The sequence below is a fragment of the Crocodylus siamensis genome, chromosome 3, assembly GCF_052110815.1.
Source record: "Crocodylus siamensis isolate JL-2025a chromosome 3, ASM5211081v1, whole genome shotgun sequence".
Classification (NCBI taxonomy): domain Eukaryota; kingdom Metazoa; phylum Chordata; order Crocodylia; family Crocodylidae; genus Crocodylus; species Crocodylus siamensis.
The window spans coordinates 225,495,335-225,515,583 of record NC_143397.1 but is presented as its reverse complement, the minus strand read 5'-3'; the positions used below and the strand labels follow the sequence as shown (position 1 = coordinate 225,515,583).

Here is a 20,249-nt window from a genome sequence, read left to right as displayed (position 1 = left end):
ATAATTTGTGGTCACACTGCTGAGAATACATATGGTACTGCTGTCACCAGGACTGGAAAGGAAAGAGAAAGAAAAGAAAGTTGCAGTGCATAGCCTCCTCAAAATGACCATCAGTGTTGTTTTTTACAGAAATGAAGTGACTTTTAATAAAAGATTTCTCCCTCCCTTTAAAAGGAAATAATTGATTTGTATTCAATACATACACATTAAGAGGATTTTTGTATTGTTTGTTTGTAATTCTTCCAAATTAAATGCTGGCAAGAATCAAAATCAGGTTTAAATTTAAAAATTGCTGGAAGATATGGTGTAGATCCAAATAAGCCTTCATTCAGCAAACTGAAGCATAGGCAAAGCAATAAACTCCAGTGTAGTTTACACAGGAGCAATCTTCTCCCAGGTACAGCATCTTACATGTGCATCTGAGACAGTAACATTTTGAGCCTGGGTGGAGCAGCTTGAACTGGCAAAAGGTATGGCCAAGGTGGAGCAGCCCTGGGCTCTGAGTAGTGGTATTGCGCAGAAGGGAGGCAGGCTGGGGCACAAGAGTGCTGACCCTGCAGAGCCGTGTGGCTAGGTGACAGGCAAGAGTCTGGCCCTTGCCCAATCACCATTTCCATGTGTGTTTCAGTACAGTAAATGATGCTGTAGGATAGTACCGTCTCTGAGCTAATTAGTTTAGTGCACCCTAATGCACCAGGTACACATGTAGACTGTGATGCTTTACTGTAGAACTAATTACTCAACTCTGCAGTAAAGCACATATGTAGATTCACCCAAACTGTATGAAAACTGTCACCACACAGCTAACTACAAGCCAAATAAGTGATGAGAAATGCTTGCCTACCACATTTAGGTTATGAAATATGCTTATTGTAAGAACAAAGTACATATTAATTTTAATATTAGGCCTCAATCTCAGGCCTCCCAGTTCAGATCGGAAGTCAAAGAAGTTCACAGTTTGGATGTTAAGGGCCAAGCAGTTATGAGTGAAAGCCCACTCTTGGCTTGCCCTAAAATCTCCTTTCCATTGACCCAGTTGTAAATGAGTACCTGGCCTTTTAATCAGGGGAGTCAAAGCCAGGCAGATGCGATGCTAGCCACCTGACTCGCTTGAAGAAACTGCTGAGCTTTAGCCTTACTGTCCCAAAGGGCCGCCTAAATCCAGGCGGACTTTTGACCTTAGTGATGGGAGAAGTCAGAAAAGGATCCTTTTGCTCTCATATGTATTAATGTTAAATCATAAAATGCACCCATGTTGCAAGATTGCCTAGGGCTAGCCAGATATATTCCTTGAAAGTAAATGTGGAAATAAAGAGCAAATAGTGACTCTATTAAATGCACCCTGACTCTGTTGTACATTCCACTACTAGAACCAACAGAGAAAACATTAAAGCACTCACAAAAGTAGGAAAAATCATGATGAAAACACAGATATTCTCCTATTCTTTCAGAATCAGCTGTCAGTACCAGCACCACAGAGAAGTCTTGAACTGGCTCTGGTGTAGTGCAAACATGGTTCTTAGGAGCTGCAAATATGGGGGGTAAGGGTCTTGAACCAGCCCCAATGTGGTCCAGGGGCTGGAACTAGCAATTAATGAGCTGTGTACAGGATCATGTTAGAGACCATAGTAATCATTACCTTGTAACAGCTCAGAGAACCCATTGTCAGGTTTTCTGCGATCTAAATAAAATATGTGCTAAGTGTCCTGAGTGACAAGGCCCTTAGGGTCCATGGAGATATGGGGATACTGCTTGCCAGTCTCTAGTATTAGGTTCTATCTGACATACTCAGAGACAAGAACTGTTATTTAGCTTATATGAATAAAGTTCCTATTACAGTGTATCAAATGACTGCTCTCTGTCCCAACCTTGCGGAGTCTTCAGCCACACAGGCTTCGAAGTGCATGGAGACAGGGGGAAGCTTACAATTGCCTCACACTTAATTCCTAACACAGTAGCACAAGAAGACTCAGGGTAAAAGTGTGTCAACAATAGACACTGCTATTTACAATAATCCAATTGCATAGGCAGGAGGTTGAGATGCCCACCTGCTGTGGGAACCATACTGAATACATCATGAAGACCCATAGTTATGGTAGGGTTTATAATAGTTCTTTATTACAAGACACCTTCTGCTTAAATTCCAATAGTCTTTGATGTCCTATTCCTGCATAATAGACTTCAGAAGCACTTTTTAGCTCCTGGTATGTTTTCTAATTATAGATTTCTTCTTTATAGATTAGGGGTCAGCAATGTTTTTGGGTTGAGTGCCAAAAAATCCCGCAACCTGGATTTGGCATGTCAGAGGCAGACGGCAGGGGAGCTGTAAGGAGCCCAATCTGCTGTAGCAGTGCAGCTCTGACCCCTTCCCTGCTCTGTCCTGAGGTGCACAGGCAGCTGCTGCCTGCAACAAGCAGCCTGGGCATTCGGCAGGCCTCTGCTGCCTTCCACAGACCCCAGGTTGCTAGCAGCAGGCAGCCATGAGGCCTATTCTCTTGCCCTCCGATCATGCACATGGCTGTCCTCTGGACTCTCTCAAGCTTCTCCACATCCTTCTTGAATTGCGGAGCCCAGAATGGAGCCCAGAAATGGATGCAGTACTCCAGCTGCAGCCTCACCAAGGGCGAGTACAGTGGGAGGATGACATCCTGAGATTTACTTGAGAAGCATCTATGGATGCAAATCAGAGTTTTATTTGCTTTACCAGCTGCGACATTGCATTGGTGGATTAGGTTCATCTTGTGGCCAGTCATGACCCCCAAGTCTCTTTCAGCAATGGTGCTAGCAAGCGTAGCACTGCTGAGCCTATAAGTATGTTGCGGGGCTTTTTTCCCCCTCTAGGTGGAGTACCTTACATTTATCAGTATTGAACGTCATCAGGTTTGTATCCGCCCAGTTACTAAGTTTATCCAAGTCAACCTGGATCACTAGCTTGTCCTCAGGTGTGGACGCTATGCCCCAAAGTTTAGTGTCATTGGCAAACTTAGCCAGTGCACTTCTGATACCAATGTCCACATCATTGATAAACGTGTAAAAGAGAACTAGTCCATGGACAACCTTGGGGGATGACACTGGTCACGCAGCACCATAATGATTCACTACCATCGACCACTACTCTCTGGGTCCGACCTCGGAGCTAATTTCCCAGCCATAAGACTGGTGTAGCTGAGACCACAGTTGGCCAATTTTTCCATGAGGTGGTCATGGGACAGCAGATCAAAGGCTTTTTTAAAGTACATATATATGATGTCAATCTCTTCTCCCTTGTCCATGTGATATGTCACCTGGTCATAGAAGGAGATAATATTGGTCAGGCAAAATTAGGAGGAACGTTCTGACTATGAGATGGTCAGGCATTGGAAAATTCTGGAATCTCCACCCTTCAAAACTTTCAAAAGCAGGTTAGACATACACCTGGCTGCAATGGTTTAGTCAGGGGTAATCTTGTCTTAAGCAGGGGGCTGGATTAGCTAACCTTGTGATGTCACTCCCAGCCATATTTTCCTATGAAAGGAAGCATGTGGAGGTCCAGCCATGAGAGCTGGAAGCTTGTTGACCCTCCACCATGAGACAAGTCACCAAAGGACGAATCTTAAATGATGTACTGAACAGCCAAACAGAGGCTTAAATTAGTGGCTCCAGGAGAAGGATGTTAGAATCCCTATTAGAAGTCAAGTTTTCAACAGATTAGTAAATTTTCTGGAGGCCTTGGAGGAATCTTAACTTAATATCATTGAATGGAAGAAGTCTGACAATATCAGAGCATGATACGCTGATACTGCAGCAGGGATGACTTGAAAGATCCAGCCTGTTTCAGGAGCAACATATAATCCAAAAACAGTACCTCAATGCCTCAGTTAGGTCCAGATTATGCTGGACTGCCTGTATGGAGAACCATCTACATTTGGATAAGCAGGTCTTCCTAATCAGCATTTCTGTTCTGGATGAGGAGTTTCTGAACTTACTATTCTGAACTTCTGATACAAACTAATCCACACTTTTGAGATTTGTTCCATCTCTCCTTTTCTGCATTTCTACAGTGTTTTCTGATCCTTAATTTAACCTTGATTCTTTCCATTGTTCATGTAAATTGTTCTATTGTTATATTGTTCCTACTGAAATGGAGCTGGTGCTATTCTGCTAGCCTCTGTCCTCCTTGCTTATGGTTTCTGTTTAATTTATCCTATGTACTACATACCTTAATTTCTCTTTAGGTTTCAACTGGTGAAGGGGAGCAGGATCTAGCAGCTTAAGATGGTAATCTCTTTGGAAACTGCCAAATACATAGATTTTTCATTATGATCACCTCATCTGACATTGTGGATAATTTAGGACATGTACTTTCACTCAGCGAGTCTTACATCAAGACCAAATCATCTGACTGAGCTACAATACATGTTTAAGTAATACATCTAATCTTTGTTTATAGACTTCCAAAAAGGTTGAATCCACCTATGCGCTTGAATATTATTTAGCAAAATAGGACCCCAGTCCAGCTGAGGCCTCATCATACTACCACATTTTAAGCAAAAAAAAATAATAGCATCAAGTATCTATACTGGGCAAAAGTCACTTGTACTACACTGAAAATGTTTTCGTTAAACAACTGAAAGAAATTTAACTTTTGTTTACTATAAGTCTGCTTTTAAAACACACTGGGGACGTCTACATGTGCAATTAAAGCAAAGCAATAAACTCTGGGGGCCCAGGGGTCAGCCTGGTAGCTTAGGGCTGCTCCTCCCAGCTCACCATGCTGCAGTGGAGATGGCTGGGGCACGAGGCTGCTCCAGTGCAGGGCTAGCCAGCAGGCAGCCCTTGCTCTGAAGCACCCTTGTGCTCCAGCCAGCTGGGGCAGCATTTACACATGCACTGCTATGGAGAAAAAAGCTCCACAGCAGGGTAGTGCTTGTAAATACCAGTAGTTTTTACTCCAGCCTAATAGGGCCACATGTGTAGACATGCAATGTTTACTGTGGAGCTAATTAGTCTACTCTGCAGTAAATGTCTCATGTAGATGCACCCACTTATTTTATTATTCTTGTATTTCTAAACATTCTCATGTAGAAGATTCAGAAGGGAAAGCAGGATATTTTCATTCATATCATTCATCTATTCAGTTTAAATAGAAAAAAAATAGAGAGCACTTGAAAATAAAACGTGTCAAAGATTATTCACAATTATACCAACATATACTAGTAAAGTGGAGCAGTTCACAACACAGCAGTGAAAATCCTTGATGCCTGGTGCTTTAAGATTCTAATTTAGAACCATAAATGCTCAAGAAGCACTGATGGGTCATCTAATTTATCTCCCAGTCAATATGCAATTCTGTTGTAGTAGGTTATATTGCAGCAGCAGCTAGAAGCCCCAGTCATGGTCATCTGCTATACAAACATGGAACAGTCCCAACTCCAAAGAACTTTTAATGTATAGTCCAGTTCTACCACTTCACTTATCCCACCTATTTACACTGCCATTCAAGTAGGTACATCACCAATTTCCATTCCTCCAATCCTTTTTACAGCATTGATATATTTTTAATTAATTTTAGGGGAAAGAAGGAGGCAACCCCTCTGCACCAGCATACAGCTGCATAGGGTTGCAGCTAGGCATCCGGTGGCCAGGGGCAGCAGAAACTTCCAGTTGCCACCATGACTGCAATTGCAACCCCATGGCTGCTGGCAGCAGCTGCATTTTATCGACCTCTGCTGCCCCTAGTCAGCCCTCAGAGAGGTGCAAGTGAGCCTGGTGCCAGTGACCATTGGCACCACCTTTGCTACAGTACTGCCAGCATAGACCTGACATTTCATGGAGAGGAACTGCAGGCTACATGTTATATAGAAAAAGAAAACAAAGTAAATGAGCCAGAAGGACACAAAAAGGTGGATGAAATACCCTTTATCTTAAAAACCAGTTCCTCTGCTCTTGCTTTCACACTGAGGGGAATGTGCTGGAAACCATGTGACCAGACTGACTTCCTCCACTACAAATTCACTCTCTCCTCCCCCACATTCCTAACTAAATAATTTTACTTCTCTAATTTCATTGAATCCCATGTCCACAATCCTAGCCTCCTCTTAATACATCTGAGACCCCTCAAATACTTCTCTCTTCTTGTCTTCACTCTTTCCCTACATAGCTTCTAGAAAATTTCTTCCAAAAAATGGACCAAATACAACACTTTGTCTCTTTACATAGCAATTCCTTCCCTTTTACAACGTTTTCCTCTTTCTCTCATATTACAGAAGCAGTAGTTTGTTTTCTGCTTTCGGCCTCTAATCTGGCCAGCAGTCCCAGACAGCCCACCCCTTTCAATTACCTGTTCTCTCACTCTCTTACTCCTCATTTATGTTTTACCTTAACTTGTCACTCTCTTCACAATACAATCAATCTCTGGTTTCTCCTTTCTTAAAAAAGATCCTTGATCCCACGGTTCTCTCCCAACACTATCCCTGTCTTCATTCTTCCTTTCCACCTACCTAATTAAATTAACTAATTACAATCACTTTTTGGAGTTACTGATTCCAGCTGAGAAACTCTCTACTATATTCTCCATCATTTGCTCTCACTAGAAACCACTCTTGACAAAGTCCTTATAGACCACTTCTAAACCATATCTCAAAATGAGTATTCCATCTCCATTGTCTTTGTTTTGTCAGCTGCCTTTAAGACATCCAGCCATGGTCTTCTTTTAGTCTTCCCTTGGTTTCCATGACCCTTGTTCTCTCCTGTTTTTTTTTTATACACCTCAATCAATCTTAATCATTCCTTCAACATGTGCTTTGGTGCATTTTCTTTACCCCATCCCTTTTGTTTTCTGACAGGGTCCCACAGGACTCTGCTTTGTTCTCCTTTACTTCTCTCTCCACCTTATCTCTGGATAATTTAATTCACAAGCAGATATTCAACTCCTTTCTCTTTGCTGATGATTCATAGATCCTCTCTAGTCCAGGCTGCTCCAAACCAAAATCTCAGTCTCTCGTTCTGACATTTCCTTGCAGATATCTAGTTATCAGTTTAGCTGAACTAGAACTCTTCTCCCCAGTCACTCTTCCCTACTATATTTTCTCTCAAGCATAGTGGAGAAACACCATTCAGCCTGTCACTGGACCCTGTAACCAGATGCGTAATGATGTGGCCAGGCACCCAGGGCACTAGCTACACACAGGGGCTGCAGAAACTTCCTTTGTTACGATTGTGCAGCTGCAGCAGTAGCTACTTATTTCTGCCCCCTCAAGTCAGCACTCAGGGTGGTTGCCCTAGTCACCCCACCCCACTTACACCACTACTTATAACCTAGGCATGAACTTCAACTTGGATCTCTACAGGCCTTTGCATCCAGGCTACATCTATAACTTGAAAAATAATTTTAAGCTATGGTATCTTCAGTCCATTCACTTGACTAAAACTCTTGTTCCTGTGTCTCAGTTACTGCAACATCCTTTTCTCTGACATTCATGGTTACTTCTCGTGTTGCTCACATCCATTTGGAATGCTGCGGCAATGATCATTCCCTTGACCTGTCACTTTGACCATGTTAACAATTTTTATGTATCACTTTTGGCTTCTGCTTCTATTTCTCATCAAAAATATCTTCTCTTCCAAAGCCTATGCCCATCCTAACTATCATATCTCATTCTCTCCTAAAAGATAAGTTCTCACCTCCAGTCAGTATGACCAACCTGTTATTTTTTCAAACAAGCTACTTCATGCTTTCTCCCTTTGTACTCAAGAGCAGCTTCTCTAAATGTCTGAAAAGCCACCCCATTATCCTCCTTCGATCTTCTTTAAAACTCTCCTTTCCCATGACACATACAAAAAGCCTGGTACAGTTAGGCTCCTAGTGTGATAGGACTACTGTCCTTCATGATGACCAATATTATTACACTAGCCAGTTGACTGTCAAAAATGATGGGAGGGGGACTGGGTGGGGATGGAGCCCTGTTCTCTGCCCCACCCGTCCAGGCCTGCTTTCCCCTTCCTTCCTGCTGCTTGGAGTCCGGGCCCATTCCTACCCTCCCTGCCACAGCAGCAGGTGTAGGGGAGGAGTGGGCCCAATGCGGGGGAGGACCAGTCCGAGGGTGGGGAGAAGCTGGGCTGCTGCGGTAAGGGGTGGGAAGCAGTGGGCCTGGGCTGACCCAGTGGCAGCAGGGGCATAGGAGGAGCGAGCTTGAGGCTGACGCGGGGCGGGGGAAAAAGTGGACCCAGGCCCGATGCAGGGGGAGGAGTCTCACTCTTCCTCTCACCCAGTCACTGCCACATTGGGCCACGCCGGGCTGAGCCTGCTGCTCCCACCCCCATCGCAGTGGCAGGTTGGCTTTTCCCCCAGCTTGGGCTCACTCCTCCTCCCCACCCTGCATTGGGCCCAGGCCCACTCCTCCCCTCCCCCCACTAGCACTGGCACCGCCATGGTGCACCCGCTCTTCCCCCACCCGCATCCTGCTTGTACCTCCACCACTGCCACATCAGCCCTGCAGGCAGTGACAACGGAAGGGGGGAGGGGTAGGCTGAGGCCAGTGCCAGTAGCCTTGGCCCCCTGTGGTGTCCTGACCCTGCTCCCCCCCACACCACTGCCGCTGTCACCTGCAAGGAGGGGGGGGCGAGGCCAGCTCCGGAGCTGGCCTTGCCCCCCCTTCTCTCCAGGGAGCAGGGCAGTGGGGTGCGACCCACTCATCCCGTCCACTTCATTGCCACCACCTCCAGGGAGATCCCATCCCCTGTGTCCCACCATCATGACAGCACGCTGCCACTTGTCCGAATGCTTCTTCACACTTTGACTGGCTGTTTGTCAGCCAATCAGAGTGTAAATAAAGCATTATGGACAGATAGACAGATTAAGGCTTTTATAATACTGGACTTGTTTTCTTGTGATCACCTGTCTTTATTGATCTGTTCTCTATAGTCTTATGCAAAGCCTGAGTACAGACTTTCAAAGAGCCTGATGTGGAATTGATCAAAATTATGTGAGTTTCTGTAAGAGGTGTAGGTTAGTTCTGAAGCAAACAGAACAAACATTTGCCCTTTGGTGGTAGTGGGTGAGGGACATGCAAGTTACCTAGCTAAGGCCAGCTGGTTGGGGGCACTCCTGTACACTTCCCAGTGAGCTCCCTGGGCTGCCGGAGACTGTTGAGGGCAGGTAGTAACCAGGCCTTCCTTAGTTGGCTGCCCAGATGGGCTTAGCACCCCTTCCCTTGGCACTGTCCGCCACAGGCATTTCAGCTGCAGTCAGGCAATACAGGCATCTATGGTTCCCTTCCTCTGCAGCCTAGTGGTGTTCCCTGGGGCCACAGCTGGGGTTGCTCGGGGGGGGAAGGGGGACACAGAGGTCTGTATGTGGGCTCCAACATACCCCACTGAGGGAGCCCCATGCACTCCAAAAGTGGGCATCTCCCCAGGGAGCACCACCAGGCTATAAGGCAAGAGTGAGCACCCTGTCCCCATGCTCCCCATCATCATCAGCCATTATGCTGACTCAGATCTGTGAGACCCAGGGGGCAGGACAATCGGCCAGAGCAGCTGAGTGCGGGGCAAGTGGTTGCATGTCTCCTTGTGAGGGCGGGATAGCAGGGAACCACAAAGGTGCCTGAGATGCTGGTGGACAGCGATCTAACATGAATTGATAAGGGATCTGGTAAAGCAGTTTAATTCCCAGGTCTAACCTAAAGCAATTAAGTTTGAGTGCACATCAGTCCAGGTCTATTTTAGACCAGGTTCCACCATTTTTAAACCAATCTATGTATGTCAATCTTCTGCACTGTTATGGGTTTCACCTGATTTCTGAACACTTATACCAATAAAAGTGTAGGGCTCACATGCATGCCATTATTTTTACCCTTTCATGCACTGCAACTGTGTGTCTGTTTGCATAAGTAGGATTTCCTAATGCTTTAAAAGTCTTTCTTGTACATTAAATTAAAACTCCTCGGACATAGTTTAGTTTGGCTCGCTGGGAATTAAAGCACCACTTCCATGGTTTTGTAGTATGCAAACATAAAGGCATTCAAAGATGTGTAATAAGCCTCTTTGTCCACCAGATGCTGCTGCAACTTTTTTGTAGTTCACCCCTTCAAATTGCTTTCACTTCTGAATTGCTTCCCTTTATTTTTCTTTTTTCTTGTGTGGTTTACTGGTTCCCTGCTTCCACAGCTGTGTGGCACAGCACAGGCATGGGGTGGGCGGTAGGGGCTGGGTGGGCGGGGGTGTAGGGGGGCAGCACTGGACCATCCCACTCTTCTGAGTCACTGTCCAGAGACGCATCTTAATTTGTTTGAAAACGTAGTGCATGTAAACACAGATGCGACGCTCCAAAATAAACAAGTTTAAATTTTATAAACCTATTTAATTTAATGAGGATTAAAAACCCATGGTGTGTACAGGCACCCGTAATGTCCATACCCGGCTTTAGAGTGTAAACTCTTTGGAGAAAGGACTGTCTGTTGTGCATATGCTTACCTAGTACAAGACCTAATTCAATAGGTTCCTACTTCATTACTGAGATATCCTGATCCCATAGAAATACAAATTGTAATAGCAACAATGACAACAAGTACAACCACCATCTTTCAGACTGATATTCAGAGTGATGTTCAGAAAATAGCTTTTGGCTAATTTGACACAGCTTTTCTGCAATAATTATAATAAACTTACAAAAATAATTAATCATTCCTTAGGCCTAAAGGCTCTTGGAGTTAATATATTATTACAGTATTATTCACAAGAGACCTTAAAACAATGCATATTTCACTCAGGCAAAATGACATGGCAGCATGGGCACAGAATAAAGGAATACTAGAAAAATAAGATTAAAGAAGCTTCCATGCTAAGCTTATGCTACCATATATTGCCTCAAAACCATGCTATTATGTTTAGCTATATATCAAACATATACAAATCTTTTGTTTCATAATGTTTAATCATGGCTATTTCTCCCAAGAATATCTATTACCTTTCTATGCTTAAGTGCTACAGTAACGAATACAATGCTCTGGCAGGCACGTAGTCTCTTTGGCTGGCATAAAATACACGACTTGCCCTCTGATTCTGCCATCCTTCTCTTCATGATTTTTAATTTCTAAGTCCCACCTTCTCAGCTACACTTATTTTAAGTATTAAAGTTACACTTATTAAAGCAAGCAGCATGACTAGTCAGAAACATTATCAGCACTTTGTGTATTGTTGGGAAGGGGGTTTCTAACTTCCTAGAATCTTGCAGTCTGACGTCTCTTCAAGGAACCAGTTTCTGATGACGTGTTTGTCAGCAGAACTTTGGTCTCCAAATTTCTGTTCTGTGGAAAAGGACTGCTATTCAAGTGAAGATGCACTTGTATACCAATAACACTGGGGGAAAATTCCAGTCTGGGTTCTAGTCTTCTTTTAGGATTCAAACTATGATGGTTAGATTGACAAATGATCTCCTGTCCTTCTACATTGAGACCAGTCAGTTACTTTGGTCACATGGATCTCTTAAGCAGCTTTTGATATAGATGACTATATATAACTGTTTTTTGATGAGTAGTGAACAGTGAAACTATGTCTGAAACATTTCTTGGGTCATTCACCATGTCATACAGTTATTATAGGCAATGGTAACAACAACAATCCTGTAAACAATGTGCAATGAGATGACTTCTACAAAGTTTAAATGTTAAGAAGATTACGACCTTATTTACTGATTTTAATTTATAAATTTTATGAAATGAGATGTCTACCTGAACTATCTAAACAACATATTTCCTGAACTTCTCAACAATTACGGATTTGATCTCTCAAGGCAACCTTTGGCCCTACCTAATATTTTGTCCAATATTTATATGAGGCATCTTAGCTTGGCCATTTCTAATTTTGATGAGACAACTAACATGATGATTACATAGAACTATCTATTTATTGGTTTGTTGACACGTTCATTCCTGAGACCACTTGGACTATACTGAAGCAGGATTGTTGCTTCTGTGTCTTCCCTAACCATAAAAAACCATAAAGTTACTTAGAGACATAATCATCAGTCTAACCTATCATCTTTTCTATCACTAGTGACATTTTTCTTAGAACGTACTAGACATTGTTCTTATATATCCTGCAAATGAAGGAACTTTGCACCTATGTGGCACATCCAGAAGAGTGCACATGTGCCCCTTGTGCACATGTGCCCCTTGCAGTGTCCCAAACCAATTTGAGATGCTGCAAGTGGCATGCTGCAAATGAAAAAATGTTCCCTATGCTGTATATTTGCAGCATGGGCTCAAAATTTGATACCTGGAAATCCAGGTACCAAAAAAGAAAGAAAAAAAAAAGCAGGGGGGAAAAAGCAAGGCAGGGCACAGTCCTAAACCATGCCCTGAGGTACCCCAGAAGCTGGTCCCACAAAGAGACGCTCTGGTTCCTGGCAGGAGCATCTCTATGGTTCTTCTGCTGCCCCAGCATACGGGGCATGCACCCTTAGTGTGCTGGGGCAAGCAGAAAAGCAGGGCAAGGCTTGACTGGGATCTGGGGGCTGTGGCAGGTAAGTTAGGGATGCGGGGGTGCCGGGGGATGTGTGGTCTGTGGATGGGTTTGTGGAGGCGGTTGAGGGGGGGCTGCCACATGCATGCCCTGCCAGCTGCCCCTTGCAGCCCATGGTTGCATGGCACTGCCTGATGTGGGCTCTATACATGCTGAACAGACCCGGCCTGGCCTGACCCAGTAGCACACAGCTCTGGAAAGCCGCGTGCTAGGGAGCCGGACTAGGCTGGGTTGGTCCAGTTCCATTCAGCACAGAGCCTGCATCATACAGCACAGCACCACACCGCTGCGGGGCTCTACCTACAGCTGGACCACAGCCATGCTGGCTACTGCTGCCAGCACTGCAGGGAGTGGGTGAGCAGGCATGTGGTGACCCCACTCGAGCTCCTCCACAAAGCACACATCCTCCCACACCACACACACCCAGCACTAGCAGCCAGCTGGGCCATGCTGGTGGCAGTGCTGCTGTACCTGCGGCCTGTGCAGAGAGAAAGTATGTGGTAGGACCCGACCCGGCATGGTCCACTAGTATGCCTTTGCATGAGCCCAGGAGGTGTGGCTCCAGGACGTGCAGCTCCTGTGCAAAGGTGTGTTAGCTGGGTGAGCTGAGCCAGGTCACGTTGGGCGCATTCTCCATGATGCTCAGGCAGAAATGCACAGCCACGGCGCTGTGCCTACAAGAGGCCATGGCACATTGGTGCCTGAACCTCATGGAAACACCCGGCCAGCCTAATGTGACCCAGCCCAGCCCAATGTGACCCAGCCCAACCCATGCAGCTAGCGCACACCTTTGCACAGGAGCCATGCATCCTGGAGCTATGCCTCCCAGGGCTGTGCAAAGGCACACTAGTGGGCCGGCCAAGTCAGGTCCCACTGCACATTTTCTCCCTGCACAGATGGTGGGTCTGGCAATGCTGTCGCTGGCATGGTATGGCTGGCTGCTAGCACTGGGTGTGCACAGTGTGGAGGGATGTGGAGACAGAAACCAGCCTGGTGTCACACCCGGTCCCTGCCAGCTGCACCAGGCCCTGGATGATAGCCCAAGCAGCCTGAGGCTGCCTGAAGGTTGACTGGGATCTGGGGGCCTGAAGGTTGACTGGGTTGGACCTGCAACAAGTGGCACAGGTGGCACTGGTGGGGCCTTTGGCCACAGTAGGCCCTGAGCACCCAACAGCCACTGCTGCTGTGTGTGTGTGTGTGGTAGGGGGGAACGGACGGACCACTGCGGATGGCAGGGCAGTCCCTGAGCTAAGGGGTAAGGGCAGCTCTGATTTTTCTATGGCAAAAAGGAAATGCCAAAGCATATATTTAAAATGTATTTTATTATGATGATAGAGGCACTGGTAGGCTTCCAAATTACTTTAAACTTGTTAATACGTGGGACACATGAAGTGGCTGACCTCCTGGCTATTTGGGGCCAAGAGGACACAGTTTGACAGTTCAAAGCGGGACACTGCAAGGAGCACATCTTCTGGGCGATAGCTGCCCAGATGGCATAGCAGGGGCATCTCATCTGGGTCTGGCAGGCATGCAGCCATGGGGCCTCAGGCCCAAGGGAATGGATGCTGTTGCAGATGGCAGCAGGTCACAGCCAGGCAGCAGCCCCCACTGCCATACTGGGGACTGGCCAATTGGTGCCTGGGGACACTAGCTGCTTGTGCCAGCTGGACTGATGAAGCAGCCCTAACCTAGAGTTCCCTGCACCCTCTATCCTGCTGAAAAACCTGCCATCCTGGATATGATCTGTTGCCACCTGTGAGGGCATGTGGCCCCAAGGCTGCATGCCTGCCAGACCTGGACAGGGACCGCACGGCCACAGCAGAGGCTGGGTTGGATCGGGCCTGGCCCATTCTCCCCAGACAGACTGTGGATCAGGCAACACTGCTGTAGGCATAGCTCAGCTGGTGCTGAAGGGGGTGGGAGGGCGGGGTATATGGTGGCCCCCTTTGAAATTCCCACAAAAATGCCACATCCCTCTCACAAACCCCCTGCCACTTCCCCCCTCACACACAAGCCCCCCCAGGAACCACACAGTACCCCCACCCTGTCTCTGCTTACCTGGGACAGTGCCTGGAGCCAGGTCCTGCTGCAGCCTTGCCCTACTTCTGTTTGCCCCGCACGCTAAGGGTGCATGCTCTGGTGAGGGACCGGAGGACTGGAAGAGGGCCAACATGGTCCCCATCTTCAAAAAAGGCAGGAAGGAGGACCCAGGAAACTATAGGCAGGTTAGTCTTACCTAAATCCTAGGCAAGCTGTTCGAGAAAATTATGCTGGCACACATCCAGGAGGGGCCAGCAGGGGACTGCATGCTTAGGGGCAACCAACACGGGTTCATCAGTGGCAGGTCCTGTCAAACCAAGCTGGTGGCCTTTTACGATCAGATCACCAGATCATTAGATGCAGGGGTAGCAGTGGATATAGTCTTCCTGGACTTCCAGAAGGCTTTTGACACTGTCTCTCACCCCGTTCTCATTAAGAAACTGGGGGGCTGTGGTGTAGACACCCACACAGTCAAATGGGTTGCCAGCTGGCTGGAGGGCCGCACCCAGAGGGTGGTAGTGGATGGGTCCTTCTCAACCTGGAAGGACGTGGGCAGTGGGGTTCCGCAGGGCTCGGTCCTCGGGCCCGCACTGTTCAACATCCTCATCAGTGATTTGGACAAGGGGGTAAAAAGCACCCTGTTCAAATTTGCTGATGACACTAAGATGTGGGGGGACGTGGGCACACTGGAAGGATGCAACAGGCTACAGTCAGACCTAGACAGGTTACAAGGGTGGGCGGTTGAGAATAGGATGGGTTTCAACACAGACAAGTGCAAGGTGATGCACCTCGGGAGGAACAACCGGCACCATACCTACAGGTTAGGGAACTCCCTCTTGTCAGTACAGAGGTGGAAAAGGATCTGGGGGTCATCATTGACTCCAAGATGAACATGGGCCAGCAGTGTGGGGAGGCAGTTAGGAAGGCCAACCGCACCTTGTCATGCATCCACAGATGCATCTCGAGCAGGTCCAAAGAAGTGATCCTCCCCCTCTATGCGGCACTGGTTAGGCTGCAGCTGGAGTACTGCGTCCAGTTCTGGGAGCCGCACTTCAAGAGGGATGTCAACAGCATGCAGAGGGTCCAGAGGAGGCCACTTGCATGTTCAGGGGACAGCAAGGCAGGCCCTATGAGGAGAGGTTACGGGACCTGAACCTGTTCAGCCTCCAAAAGAGAAGGCTGAGGGGGGATCTTGTGGCCTGTTATAAACTAGTCGGGGGGGATCAGCGGGCATTGGGGGAGTCACTGTTCCCCCGAGCACCGCCAGGAGTAACCAGGAATAACGGTCACAAGCTGGCAGAGGGTAGGTTTAGGTTAGATATCAGGTGGCGCTACTTTACAGTCAGGGCGGCTAGGATCTGGAACCAGCTTCCAAGAGAAGTGGTGCAGGCTCCTACCCTGGGGGTGTTTAAGAGGAGGTTAGATGAACATCTTGCTGGGGTCGTTTGACCCCAGTACTCTTTCCTGCCATGGCAGGGGGTCGGACTAGATGATCTGCTCAGGTCCCTTCCAACCCTAGAAACTATGAAACTATGCTGGGGCAACAGAAGCACCATAAAGATGCTCTGGCCAGATACCAGAGTGTTTCTGGAGGATTCACCAGGGGGTTGCCTCAGGGTATGGTCCAGGACTGTGCCTTGTTCCGCTTTTATTCTGTGGGGTTTTTTTGATACCTGGATTTCCAGGTATCAAATTTAGTCGGAGCTGCAAATATGCAGTGCGGGAAACATTTTTTTGTTCCTAACTTGCCTCTTGTGGTTTCTCAAACTGCTTTGATACGCTGCCTGAGGCACATGCACACTCATCTGGATGCACCCATGGTTACCCTTATATAGACCTTATAGTCTTTAAAAATATCATGAGGTGCTTAACTTACATTTCCTCTTTTACACGTGCGAATTCCCTCACTTTTTGTGGTAAGAAAAGTATTCTCTTTTAATTCCTTGTTTAGTTTTTTAGTTTCCCTATGTTGTTAATGACCATATTTCTCTGCTGCAATACATGAAGTCCACACTTCTTTTTAAGTATACAGTATAACCTCATAAATCTAGATATAAAAAATCCAGAATTCTCAAAAATCTGGCACTTTTTAAAAATACACTACCACTGGGAAGTAGTGGCAGCGGTCCTGGAGCAGTGCAGGAGGAAGCTTGCATGTGGCAGCTGCTGCTGCCATCTACTACCCCGCACCACCACTCTGTGTGCGGCCACTGCTTTGGGACCTAAAGACCCCCTGCCCCATGATCAGTCACCGCTCTGTTTTAAAAAATCTGGAATTTTCACATATCCAGCAGGTGCTCAGTCCTGAGCAGGCCAGATTTATGAGGTTATACTGTATAGAATTTGCACCTCATCCCATTTACCTTAATAAGTTATGTTCCTTATAAGGCCTATGATATTAGGTTCTGTGCGAGTGTGGTGGCTGTCTGCTTATATTTTACTGCTTTTCTTAGGTTCAAAATTTCTGTTAGCCAGCACTGAAGAAGAACATTGGTAAGACACAACATGAAGATACACATTTTATTTTTTAAGTGGGATACTACTTGTTAGCAAGATACATTTTGCATCTCATAAAACTAAATTCCTGCACAAACTGCAGGATATGATTATCTAATAGCAGACATCTTGCCTTTGATAAGGTTATGAAGATTCAATTAGATAAGCACAATGCAAAGTCTTCAAACATTGCCTTGAGACTGTAGTATGAAAAGCCATAATATTTTAGAACTGTGGCAACGTAACCCCAAATAATTAAAATTACTATTCTGTTCACTAAACGCACTGGATAGAAATGTGAACAATATACAGGTATCTTTACCATTCCTGAGTACTCTTGCAATTGGAAAAACCTGCTGTCCTATTTACACATCTCTAACACATACAACAACTGTTGCTTTTCCCAAACCAAAATAAAAGCTAATTTTATTTTTACCAGTGAAGAAAAACAAATCTTTTGGGGCCAGCTTAGTTAATTTGTAAACTATGCTCTTTTGAATAATCATAACACACCAACCATGGAAACCCTAATATAATGTTTAAACATATATGTTTTCCCTCTGCTTTGTTCAGATTATATTCAAAACAAACAAATACTATATATATAGTAGAATGCTTTGTGTGTAACTCCTTCTTGGGAAAAGTGCAGGATATCAAGGGATGTAACATGAAAGTGGAATGGACACTACATTAGTGATCCTGCGGCCAGCCCTTTATAGTCCTGGTTTAGAGTGGAGTACCCTTAGGGACATCAGGCAACTTTGGATAGCAGAGTATTAGCATGCATTGTCGTCCCCACACCAGGACATTCCTCCGTTATCCTCTGGCTTGTATGGTGATTTGGAAGCTGGCAATAAAGTGAGGCCACTGAAGGTTTTCCCATGCTAGAGGACTCCTCAGTTTGGAGATGCAGCCTATTTCCACCTCCATGCATCACTGGGGCTATACAAAGGCCAAAGAATGAATCAAAGAATCTGGCCCTATAATAACTAGAAACGAAGAGAAACAATAAAGGTCTTATATTTTCTGAAATATGGAAAATATAATACAAGGTCAGTGACAGACCCCTGCCTTTTGGATCACTCACAACTGAAGAAAGAGAAATTTCAGAGCAAAGGTAAGAGCTTTCACCAGTTGGCTGGCCACAGGTAGTAAGAAAAAAATCTGAACTGTTCTTGAACACGTACACAATTTGAAAAGCCTGTCATCCTCATGATACACATCCAACATATCAGTCTGCAGTTTGTTGCACATCCTATTGTATGTGAGCACATATTTATTTTGAAAGAGTGACAGTTGTACTGTTCCTTTAAACTGAAAGCAAGAAGCAAAGCAAGAGAAATTGGATAAAAATTCTAAGCAGAAGTTTGCAGTAAAACAGAAAGGGTAAGACAGCCCTGCTGGTAAAAATGATTGTCCTTATGCTAAAAAAAAATCTATGTTCAGTGTAACAAGGGTAACTTCTTTTTTTTTACCATTGTTACATGACAAAAAGGAGGTGCAAAAATATTCAGTTAGTCAAGAAACACTTTTTACTAATGATAAAATCAAATACAGAATATTGCATTTGCCCTTGCAAATTAAGTGGAAGACATAAGAAATATACATATTTAAAATCATCATTTCAGAATAATAGGCTGTAGTTCTTGTGTAACTCTGTGCAGATGTAGAAATTTCATTGATAAAAGTATATCTAATGGTACTAAAAATGTTTCGAGACACAGAACAGCAGCACAGCTATATAACTCTCTACCACTTTATAGCACACCACACCATTTAGTCACAGGAGATGAAAGGAAAGTCTTTGATTATCTATGTGTACAGCTGATCCATATATATATGGAACAAGATAACATAACTGCAGTATAGTAGCACCTTTGCTGTTACTATAAAACCCATTAATGTATTATGAAACTCAATTTCTAATTTTGCTGTGGCCACAGGTATTAAAAGAAGACATCTGTGCTAATGAGATATCATCCAATAAAAGATAATTTCCCTGAATCTCTATTATCTACTGAAGAAAAATTTAAACTGTTAAACAGGTTAAAAGAAATAAAATGTTGCAAGTACATGCATATTAATGGAACAAGTTAATGTGTGTCTCATGTCTTTGGATGAAGAGCCACCACATTTAAAGTTAAAAATGGGATTTGCTTAGATATTAGAGAATGGTGGTTGAAGGTGAAGGGAGGGGAGAGGGGGAATAAAGACTATAAACACATATATATAATATATATAATACCAAATATAAAAAGAAAGAAAGAAAAAAAGGTACGGGAAAGAGAACTATAGGACTTATGGCAGCTATCTATGAATGGAAATAGATTTTACCTGACATCCTCTTGGGAGAAATGCCTTTGTATATCCTCTTTTTTATCCTGTTTTTTCTCTTTCCCTTCCTCAGTTTCAGCATCTTGGATTTTTTCATCATCTCTTGACTCTTTATTTTCCTCTTTATCACAGTTTTCTGTCACCTCTTGCCCTTCCCCCTTCTCATTAACTTCTTGTTCCTTTGCTTTTTCCTCATGTTCCTGTTCCTTCTCCTCAGGAAATACCTCCTCATGCTCATCCCCTTCCTGCCCTCCCTCTTTTTTCTCCTCTATATCCCTTGACCTTTGGAAGTCAACACAAATTGAAGAAGGCATGCAAACAAAAAAGAAAGCAAAGCAGTTAGGGTTGTAGGAAAAAAGTACACGTGCAATACAGACAGCAAACTTTAAAAGAAAAGAAATGAACTAAAAAGGAAAATGAAGTGAGAATTAAGAGCATGCTGGTTAATTTCCCAGTACAGTATCAACAAGGATTAAGATGGGATCGTTTATCCTGGACAATCTAAAGCACTGAGTCTATGCAAATTTACATGCCAATAAACCACACACAAAAAAGGCCGTACATATTGTGGCGCTACAGACAATACCAGACCTAGAAACTGAGATAACTTAAACCTATCCTTTATTTAAATATCTCATTTTTTCTGGGAGGGAAGCCTTCCCAGCATTAAGTATTCGTGACAAATATACTTGTCAAATAAATACACGGGATCTGATCTTGTTTTCATTGTATGCAATATCTCCTTCACAGTTTGATTGGCAGTTTGGGAGTACAAAGACGGAAGGTAGGCCCAATTCTTCTCTAACATAGTCAGCCAGTAAGTATTTTGTAAATGAAACTACCCTTGAAACTGTTGAGTATTTTACTAAACTCTGTCT

At 44.9% G+C, this 20,249-nt stretch overlaps 1 protein-coding gene across 3 annotated transcripts in view; it reads right to left on the bottom strand.

Annotated features, from left to right (window-relative positions):
- RIMS2 (regulating synaptic membrane exocytosis 2) overlaps positions 1-20,249 on the bottom strand; it is an 899,878-nt gene that overhangs the window by 112,932 nt on the left and 766,697 nt on the right. The window lies entirely within an intron of this gene.